Here is a 9,079-nt window from a genome sequence, read left to right as displayed (position 1 = left end):
GTTTCACCATGTTGGCCAGGCTGGTCTCAAACTCCTGACCTCAGATGATCCGCCCACCTCAGCCTCCCAAAGTGCTGGGATTACAGGCCTGAGCTACCGCACCCGGCCTGTATTTCTTAAATGTATTTGAATGTATTTGATTGAGACCAGTCGCGGTGGCTCACTTGTAATCCCAGCACTTTGGGAGGCCGAGGCAGGCCGATCAGCTGAGGCCAGGAGTTTGAGACCAGCCTGGCCAACATGGTGAAACCCCGTCTCTACTAAAAAGACAAAAAATAGCCGGGCGTGGTGGCAAGCGCCTGTAATCCCAGCTACTCTACTCGGGAGACTGAGGCAGGAGAATCGTTTGAACCTGGGAGGCAGACGTTGCAGCGAGCCGAGATTGTATCACTGCACTCCAGCCTGGGTGACAGAGTGAGTCTTGGTCTCATTAAAAAAAAAAAAAAAAAAAAATTGATTGAAGTCTCATGTCTCCCTAAAATGTACAAAAGCAAGCTGCACCCCAACCACATTGGGCACATGTTCTCAGGATCTCCTGAGGGCTGAGTCACAGGCCATGCTCACTCATATTTGGCTCAGAATAAATCTCTTCAAATATTTTACAGAGTTTGACTCCTTTTGTCAACATCACCATCTATTTTATTTGTGTTTTATCTCATTCCAAAAAGAAACTGAGCTCCGAAAATCATATTATGCAATAAACATGAGACTATTTTTGCATGCACATGTTATTTATTATAAAATACTTTTGCGAAGACACTGAAAGTCTGTTATGTAATAATTCATTCTCCTACCAGCCTTACAGAGCAAAAGTTTTCTATTTTTTCATATTCCAAAGGTGCCATCATAGTTTCAAGTCTGTCTTCTGCCTTGTTCTCTTAGCATTGCTTTATAACCAATTTTCATGTCGCTACGTGGTCTTTGCAGCTATAACGTTTCCTGGAATATAATGTTGCATTAAATAGATTTCACCATTCCTGGTAGCAGCAACGTCCATCTCCTACGAAACTCTCCATCACCCACCCCACTCCGTGTGGTTCCAGTGGGACAGCCAATCACAACAGCCTCCCTCTGCCCACGTGACTCGGGTTTGACCAATCACAGTACCGTATTCCTCTGGCCACAGAGACTGGTCCGGGAATGAGCAGGTCCGCACAGACTCCTAGGGAAAGAGAAGCTTCTGGGCCTCTGAGAAGGAGAAGCTTTCTCCTTCCTCCAAGCTCAAGTTCCTCCAAGGCAGCAACAATCTAAGTCAGGAGCTGTCTGTGCCTTGGCCTTCTTCCTTACCCTGGAAACGGAGGAAACCAGTCAACAGTGGGAGAAAATGAGCCCCATACCTGAGGGAAGCAGAGCGAAGAGAGGGAGGAGGCCTGGTGGTGGCGCATGCCTGTAGTCTCAACTACTCCGGAGGCTGAGGCAGGAGGATCACTTGAGCCCAGGAGTTCGAGGCTGCAATGGGCCAAGACCACGCCCCTGCACTCCAGCCTGGGTAACAGAGCAAGACCCTGTCTCAAAAAAAAAGGCAGGGGATTACAATGATATTTGAGTCTCTTGGACTTCCCAGTTTCCAGAGGCATGACATTCCCTTTTGCGCTTGAGCTGGTTTTAGCTGGTTTTCTGTCACTTACTGCTGAAAGACTCTTGACCATTGCAATTTATCCCCTAGTGCAGAACTGGGAGACAGTCCTCCTAAGGAAACTCACAGTCTTTATCATTACAAATAATGAGTGTGGCTGGGCATGGTGGCTCACACCTGTAATCCCAGCACTTTGGGAGGCCGAGGCAGGCAGATCACTTAAGGTCAGGAGTTCATGACCAGCCTGGACAACAAGGTGAAACCCCGTCTCTACTAAAAATACGAAAATTAGCCAGGCGTGATGGCACGAGCCTGTAATCCCAGCTACTCAGGAGGCTGAGGCAGGAGAATCGCTTGAACCTGGGAGGCGGAGGTTGCAGTGAGCCAAGATCACATGATTGTACTCCAGCCTGGGCGACACAGAGAGACTCCATCTAAAAAAAAAAAAAAAAAAAAAATAGGCTTCAATTTGAAGTCTTTTTGAAATATTGTTAATAAAGTAACCCTAGGAGCTTCAATGTGATTGGCTTAGACTTTGCTTGGAGAGTCTGTTCTGGAAGGATGAAGGAGCCCTCAAGTGTCTGCCCCATCTCTTTGTGTCCACACCCAGCAGCCTCCTTCAGTCTTCCTCATGTCACCGATCTGTTGGTTGGGAAAAGTGGGGGTCAGGGAGAAGAGGCACTTAGACTGTTCCTTTAAAATCAGGTAGAGGGGTTTAGCCAAGCCAAGAGGCAGGGCATGACTGAGCCCTGTGGGAATCCAGGGAAGTGCAGGCACAGCAAAGAGAAAAGTAGGCACATCTGGAAAACTGTGAAAAGGAAACTTATCTGAAATGAAAAGAGGAACACATGGAGGCCATATGGTGAGCAATCACACAGGGCAGACAGACCCTGAAGGCTTCAGAGCAGAGGTAAGGGGAGTGGATCACAATAGTTTTTGTTTGTTTGTTTGTTTTTGAGACAGGGTCTTAAAATCGCCTTGCAAAGTTATAATGGAGGAAATTAGGACAGTGAAAGAAGTCAGACCTAACCAGTTCCATATTGCTTCTAACCTTTAAGCTGTCCTTGTTCATTCCTTGGCGTAGGCTGAACTAACTTTGGGAAGGAATTCAGTTCATGGTTTGACTCGAAACGAAATTGATAATAGCCCTTAACCGAAAAGACACCCTTCTTGCCTGGGGACTGGTCTGCCTTTGCAGGACTAATAAATTGACAAATTAGCTACAAGATTATAAATTAGTTTGGAGGTCATGCAGCCACTGGCTCCATGAATCAGCTGATGCCACTCAGACCTTAATCTGACATAACCAGTTCTGTCATCACACCCAGGAACAGAAGACAGCAAGAAAAACTCACTTCTAGCCCCTACAATTCCATCTCCAACCTGACCAATCAGCACGCCCCACTTCCCAAGCCCCTACCCCCTACCCACCAAATGATCTTTAAAAACTCTGATTCTGCTTGGGGAGACTGATTTGAGTAATAATAAAACTCCCATTTCAGCTGGGCGCAATGGCTCTTGCCTATAATCCCAGTGCTTTGGGAGGCCAAGGTTGGTGGATCATGAGGTCAGGAGTTCAAGGTCAGCCTGGCCAACATGGTGAAACCCCATCTCTACTAAAAATACAAAAAATTAGCCGGGTGTGGTGGCGCACAACTGTAGTCCCAGCTACTCGGGAGGCTGAGACAGGACAATTGCTTGAACCCGGGAGACGGAGGCTGCCATTGCACTCCAGCCTAGGTGACAAAGCAATGCTCCGTCTCACAAAAAAAAAAAAAAAAAAAAAAAAAAACAAGATTTGGTTTAGGAGTCATGCAGCTGAAGGTTGCAAGATTCTGAACCTCCCCAAATTGCTCCTGGGGATAACATCATTGTTGTAAAACCTAAGATCAGGGCTTGTGATATTTTGCAGACCCTGCACTCAGAGCATCATCTGGCAACACCCACATCAATAAACTGGTTCATCTGGTCCCACCCAGGAACCGACTCAGTGAAAGAGGAGAGTTTCAACTCCCTATGATTTCATCTCCCACCTGACCAATTAGCACTCCCCACTTTCCGACCCCCTACCCACCAAATTATCAAAAACCCTGATCTCTGAATTTTCAGGGAGATTGATTTGAGTGATAATGCAATCAATTTTGCATGTGGCATGGCTGGCCTCGTGTCAATTAAACTCTTTCTTTACTGCAGTGCCGTGGTCTTTATTTGTGCAGAGGCCAGGAGGAGCCTGCTGGGCAGTTACATTTCCACAGAGGATGCTAAGCTGGTGGAATATGGGCCTGGAAGTACTAGTGGCCATCAGTGAGGTGGCCTGAGAATAAAACCGATATATGGCAGAGGTGGAGAGAGTCAGATTTGAGTGCCTGATTCTGCTGGCCTGAAGTCATATCTGTGTCTGGAGTTTTCAGTTGTGTGAGTCAATGAGTTCCCTTTTTGCAAGCCAGTTTGAGTTGGATTTCTGTCACAACAACAAAACAATCCCTTATAAAGGGAGCTTATACAGGTTTTGGTCCAGGTGAAGATATACACAGACGAGCCTTCCACGCCACCACTAGGTGGAGTCTGAGCACTTCAGGTGCGGGGTCAGCCGACAAGAGGAACCCATCAGTGTCTAGGCAACCAAGGAGGAGGCAAGAAAAACACAGCCACCAGCCCTCCAAGCCTCCGTGTGGTTCTGGCTCCCTCTCTATGGTACCACCCCTTCTTTCAGACATCTGGAAACTTTTATGTTCCCTGTACAACTCCTCTCAACTCTGACTCAGGACATTGACATCCAGGAAAAAATGATAACAGCCTACAATAAATCAAGACAGCATGATATTGGTCAAAGACTAGACACACAGATCAAGGGAACAGAAGAGACGGCCCAGAAATGGAGCCACACAAACATAGAAAACAGATTTTTTACAAAGGACCAAAGCAAGAAGAAGAAGAAAGAAGAAGAAGGAAGAAGAAGAAGAAGAAGAAGGAAGAAGAGGAGGAAGAGGAGGAAGAGGAAGAAGAAGAAGGAGAAAAAGAAGAGAGGAGGACGAGGGAGAAGAAACCAAACCCAGACCTCACATAGTTTACAAAAATTAACTCAAAATGGATCATAGATCTGAATGTAAAAGTAAAACTATAGGCCGGTGCGCGGTGGCCCAAGCTGTAATCCCCAGCACTTTGCGGAGGCCGAGACGGTGTGATCACGAGGTCAGAGACTCGGAACACACCATCCTGGCTACACGGTGCAAACCCAGCCGGTCTCTACCTAAAAATACAAGAAAACTGCCCAGCGCACGAGGTGGCGGCGCGCCTGTAGTCCAGCTACATCGGAGCTTCGGCAGGAGAATGGCGTAACCCGGGAGCGGAGCTTGCAGTCGAGCTGAGCACTCCGCCACTGCATCAAGCCTGCGACAGAGCGAGACTCCAGTCTCAAAAAAAAAAAAAAAAAAAAAAAAAGTAAAACTATAAAGCTTCTAGAAGAAACATAGGAAGAAAATCTCAGGTGACCTTTGGGCTTAATTAAACATTTTGGGTTTTTTTGTTATTTTTTTTTTTTTTTTTTTTTCAGACGAAGTCTTGCTCTGTCGCCTGGCTGGAGTGCAGTGGTGTGATCTCGGCTCACTGTAACCTCCTCCTCCTGGGTTCAAGTGATTCTCCTGCTTCAGCCTCCCAAGTAGCTGGGATTACAGGTGCCACCACCACACCCATCTAATTTTTGTATTTTCAGTAGAGACGGGGTTTCACCAGGTTGACCAGACTGGTCTCGAACTCCTGACCTCAGGTGATCCCCCCACCTCGGCCTCCCAAAGTGCTGGGATTACAGGTGTGAACCACCGTGTCCGGCCTTAATTTTTGCATTTTATTTTTAGTACAGATGAGGTTTCACCATGTTGGCCAGGATGGTCTCAATCTCATGACCTCGTGATCCACCTGCCTCAGCCTCCCAAAGTGCTGGGATTACAAGCATGAGCCACTGCGCCCAGCCCTGATATATCATATATATATATATGTATTTTTTTGAAACGGAGTTTCACTCTTGTTGCCCAGGCTGGAATGCAATGGTGTGATCTCCACTCACTGCAGCCTCCACTTCCAGGGTTCAAGCAATTCTCCTGCCTCAGCCTCCCAAGTAGCTGGGATTACAGGCATGCACCACCACTCCCAGTTAATTTTGTATTTTTTTTTTTTTAGTAGAGACGGGGTTTCTCCATGTTGGTCAGACTGGTCTCGAACCCCCGACCTCAGGTGATTCACCTGCCTTGGCCTCCCAAAGTGCTAGGATTACAGGTGTGAGCCACCGTGTCCAGTCTCTTGATATTTTTAATTAAAAAAAAAAAAAATAGGAGGTCAGGGAACCCAAGATGGAAGGCAAATTGTGACAGAATAATTTAATGATACCACAAATGTATGTAATAACTTTTCTGAAGGGAGCTGGGGGTAAAGGTGCTGACCTGAGTAATTTTGGAAATGAGTAGACTCTGTAAGATCAAAGGCTAATGGAACTACACATAAGCACTGTACCCTAGTTTATAAGATTGTTTCCCACAGGGGTATGTGTTAACAATTCTCTTTTGAGACATTATGGTTACAAATAAAGAAAATTTTTTTTTTATTTTATTGAAACGGAATCCTGCTCTGTAACCCAGGCTGAAGTGCAGTGATGCAATCTTGGCTCACCGCAACCTGCGCCTCCCAGGTTCAAGTAATTATCGTGCCTCAGCCTCCCAAGTAGCTGGGACTACAGGTGTGCACCACCACGCCCAGATAATTTCTGTATTTTTAGTAGAGATGCAGTTTTGCCATGCTGGCCAGGATGGTCTTGAACTTCTGACCTCAGGTGATCCACCTGCCTCAGCGGATTACAGGCATGAGCTACTGTGCCTGGCCACAAATAAGGAAAAATTTTAGGCCAAGTGCAGTGGCTCACCCCTGTAATCCTAGCACTTCGGGAGGCTGAGGCAGGTGGATCACCTGAGGTCGAGAGTTCACAAACCAGCCTGACCAACATGGAGAAACCCCGTCTCTACTAAAAATACAAAATTAGCCAAGTGTGGTGCCTGTAATCTCAGCTACTTGGGAGGCTGAGGCAGGAAAATCGCTTGAACCCGGGAGGCAGAGGTTACGGTAAGCCAAGATCACGCCCTTGCACTCCAGCCTGGGCAACAACAGCCAAATTCTATCTCAAAAAAAAAGAAAAAGAAAGAAGAAAAATTTTAGGCTGGGTGCGGTGGTTCATGCCTGTAATCCCAGCACTTTGGGAGGCCGAGGCAGGAGGATCACCTGAGGTCAGGAGTTCAAGACCAGCCTGGCTAACATGGTGAAACCCCATTTCTACTAAAAATACAAAAACAAATTAGCCAGGTGTGGTGGCTCGTGCCTGTAATCCCAGCTACTCAGTAGGCTGAGGCAGGAGAATTGCTTGAACCTGAGAAGCGGAGGTTGCAGTGAGCCAAGATCACAAATTGCACTCTAGCACAGGTAACAAGAGCAAAACTCCGTCTCTAGTAATGATAATAATAATAATAATAACAATAATAAAGAATTTAAAAAGAAAAACAAAACAATTCTGATACTCCTATACATGGGTCCTGGAATAAACAATTAAGTAAATAGACGGTAAATTATAGAAGCCAGGTTTCTCACAGTTGGGGTGGGAGTTTAGATAAACAGGGGAGGTGGCCAGAATGATCCATGTGGTAATGGATTAAAGCTGGAGACATCACGCCGGGCGCGGTAGCTCATGCCTGTAATCCCAGCACTTCGGGAGCCGAGGCGGGCGGATCACCTGGAGTTCAAAGCCAGCCTGACCAACATGGAGAAACCCCATCTCTACTAAAAATACAAAATTAGCCAGGTGTGGTGGTGCATGCCTGTAATCCCAGCTACTTGGGAGGCTGAGGCAGGAGAATCACTTGAACCCAGAAGGCGGAGGTTGCAGTGAGCTGAGATCGTGCCATTGCACTCCAGTCTGGGCAACAAAAGCAAAACTCCGTCTCAAAAAAAAAACAGAAAAAAAAAGGTTTGGAGACATCAGTATGAATTCATGCTTAGCTTAATATAGATATGGATGGTTGTATATGGAAATACATGTTTGCGTATATACATGGGTTACTATACACACATATATTTCCTTGCTTTCTCAGATGTGAGGGTCCAGAAGCAATGACACCTCAAAAGCAACAAGCACACCTAGTGCCCAGACCTTGGATTCTAAAGCCATTTGCCAGTAAAAGAAAATAGGGGTCCTTGGAGAAATGGCTGATTGCAGAACTGTGGCAGGAAATATACAAAATGAGCCTGGAACATTTTAAAGTATTGTTTATAGTACCAGAAAGTAAGGTGATACTAAATAAACAAAAACAAGGTTTTAATTAAAACAACAACAACACTGATGGGACTCTTATTTTTCTCCCTGGCTGAGGATTGACCGCCATCTTGAATGACTTAGTAACTGTCTGAACTAGGAAGTTCATGATCACTTCTACACACTTCAGAACGAACAAATGGTTATTGATGTCCTTCACCCTGGGAAGGCAACAGTATCTAAGACAGAAATTCAGGAAAAACTAGCCAAAATGTATGAGACTACACTAGATGTCATCATCTTTGTTTGTTTTTGTTTGTCTTTATGAGATGGAGTCTCCCTCTGTCACCCAGGCTGGAGTGCAACTGCGCAATCTCAGCTCACTGCAACCTCCGCCTCCCCGGTTCAAGTGATTCTCCTGCCTCAGCCTCCCGAGTAGCTGGGATTACAGGTGCATGCCACTGTGCCCGACTAATTTTTATAGTTTTAGTAGAGATAGGGTTTCACCATGTTGGCCAGGCTTGTCTCAAACTCCTGATCTCAGGCTTGTCTCAAACTCCAAAATCCTCAGCCTCCCGAATAGCTGGGATTACAGGTGCATGCCACTGTGCCCGACTAATTTTTATAGTTTTAGTAGAGATAGGGTTTCACCATGTTGGCCAGGCTTGTCTCAAACTCCTGACCTTAGGTTATCTGCCTGCCTCTGCCTTCCCAAGTGCTGGGATTATAGGCGTGAGCCACCACGCCTGGCCTCATCTTTGTATTTGGATTCAGAACTCATTTTGGTGGTGGCAAGGCAACTGGCTTTGGCATGATTTATGATTCACTGGATTATGCAGAGAAAAATAAACCCAAATGCTGACTTGCAAGACATGGCCTGGATGAGAAGAAAAAGACCTCAATAAAGCAATGAAAGGAACACAAGACCAGAATGAAGAAAGTCAGGGGGACTGCAAAGGACAGTGTTGGTGCTGGCAAAAGCTGAAGGAATAAAGATGCTACAGTAACATCTGTGGCCACTGTGGATTTTCACGAGAACATTAATAAACTAAAAACTTTTGTGTGCAAAAAAAAATTCATGGGGGTATGCTAAAGAGACACAGGAACCAACGGAAAGAGCTCTCAAAGGCCAAAGCTAGAATGAAATTAGCTAGAAAAGGCCGGGCGCGGTGGCTCAAGCCTGTAATCCCAGCACTTTGGGAGGCCGAGACGGG

The 9,079-nt window shown here is 46.1% G+C and overlaps 1 pseudogene; it reads left to right on the top strand.

Moving 5' to 3' along the window:
• Positions 1 to 2,314: 2,314 nt before the first annotated feature.
• LOC108514289 (40S ribosomal protein S24 pseudogene) lies at positions 2,315 to 8,985 on the top strand (annotated as a pseudogene).
• The last annotated feature ends 94 nt before the right edge of the window (positions 8,986 to 9,079 follow it).

The sequence above is a fragment of the Rhinopithecus bieti genome, unplaced genomic scaffold, assembly GCF_001698545.2.
Source record: "Rhinopithecus bieti isolate Rb0 unplaced genomic scaffold, ASM169854v2 scaffold_32008, whole genome shotgun sequence".
NCBI lineage: Eukaryota > Metazoa > Chordata > Mammalia > Primates > Cercopithecidae > Rhinopithecus > Rhinopithecus bieti.
This window is presented reverse-complemented; position numbering and strand designations above follow the sequence as displayed.